Source organism: Benincasa hispida, chromosome 7 (assembly GCF_027475165.1).
Source record: "Benincasa hispida cultivar pf3 chromosome 7, pf3_genome.v1.1, whole genome shotgun sequence".
NCBI lineage: Eukaryota > Viridiplantae > Streptophyta > Magnoliopsida > Cucurbitales > Cucurbitaceae > Benincasa > Benincasa hispida.
This window is the reverse complement of record NC_143484.1, coordinates 30,401,922-30,403,660: the sequence shown is the minus strand read 5'-3', so window position 1 is coordinate 30,403,660 and position 1,739 is coordinate 30,401,922.

Here is a 1,739-nt window from a genome sequence, read left to right as displayed (position 1 = left end):
GTCGAAAATTTTCTATAGCTGACATTGTAGTTCCGGTATGTTATCTGACATTGTAGTTACGCTATATATTAGGCCATTGTCTGACATTATCTGATTTTCTCGTTGCTTTAGAACCTCCTAAGACGCGATTGCCATACTATCAATTGGAGTAAGGCGACAGACGTATTAAAGTACGTTCATGGTAAACACACTGACTACAATGTAGCTTGGAGCAACGCCGATATTGTTTACATGCCTTTCAACCTCTCTGTGATGCACTGGGTGCTTCTTTGTGCAGACTTCCAGATCAGAGAATTAATCGTGTTTGATTCATTGATTGCATTACATTCGAATGTAGACTTGGAACGTGAAATGAGATCAGTGTGCGAAAACTTTCCCGGTGTACTTATTGTTGGTGCGTTAATGGAGTCTCATAATCTTCTAATTGATCGTTGGACTCTACACCGAGAACCTTTTGTGCCTCAATAACATAAGAGTGGGACTGTGGTATGTTCACATGTAAAATTTTCTAATATGATATAACAGGGTCCAAAATGGATACCTTAACATAAGATAGAATGCAATATTTTCGTAGACAATATGCCATTCAGATCTGGGCAAATAGAGCGTTGTTTTAGAACTTTGTAAACTTTTTTGTAATTTATAGTTGAAGTGATGAATGAAAATTTATACTTAAAGTTTATAGTTGGGAGTGGTTTTCTAGTTAAAAATGAAGAAATTATACCAATTACCGGCTGGCGCATGCAAATTGGCGCCAATTCCCAGCCGGGCGCATGCAAATTAGCGCCAATTCCCGGTCGGGTGTATGCAAATATGAAAAAATTATACCAATTCAGGACATTTTCAACCTCCAAAAATTTATAAATAAATATCAAATGTAGGACATTGTCAATTTTCCTAGTAATTAGTGAACTATTGAGACTACATACAAAAATGAAATACATACCTTCTTATGACGGAGTGTACAAAATTACAGCTTTGTGAAATACAAGTTTTGGACTTGGCGAATTTCGTTCTAGAAACAATTTGATGAAGAGAACTTTTTGTGGGATTGTAAAGAAAAATTTGGTGGAGAATTTTTTAATTTTTGGTGAGAAAAGTTTTTGGTTAATGGTTTTTGGATAAATTAATTTTAGATAGAGAATATGAATTAATTTGATAGGTTGGTGGTTGAAATTGAAAGTGGGAATTTAATAAGGGGCATAAACTGCTTCAAAAACCCTTTGAGGCTGAACCGGATTAGACCTTGAGAAAACCGGTCGCTTAGCTCCATCGTATTGAACATTATCGAGTCGCTTAGCAATTCATCTATACGATCGTGTAGTGTCATTGTTTAGAAAATTCAACGTATTGTTTAGTTCCCACGCCACGATCGCTTAGCTTTACATCTAAACGATTACTCAGCACTATCGCGTAGCACTTTATCGCATCGCTTAACGCGCGTCGTAGCTAAACGATCGTGTAGTGCAATCGTTTAGAAAAACCAACGTATTGTTTAGTTCCCACGCCATGATCGCTTAGCTCTACATCTAAACGATCGCTCAGCGCTATCGCATAGCATTTCATCGCATCGTTTAGTGCGCGTCGTAGCTAAACGATCACGTAGTGTCATCGTTTAGCAAATCTAATGTATTGTTTAGTTCCTACGCCAATTTTCAATACTTCCACGCACGCCCCCTTTCTAGCCGGTGCCCTCCCCCTACCCGGTCCAATACCAGGCCTGGTCGGGACCGGGCACC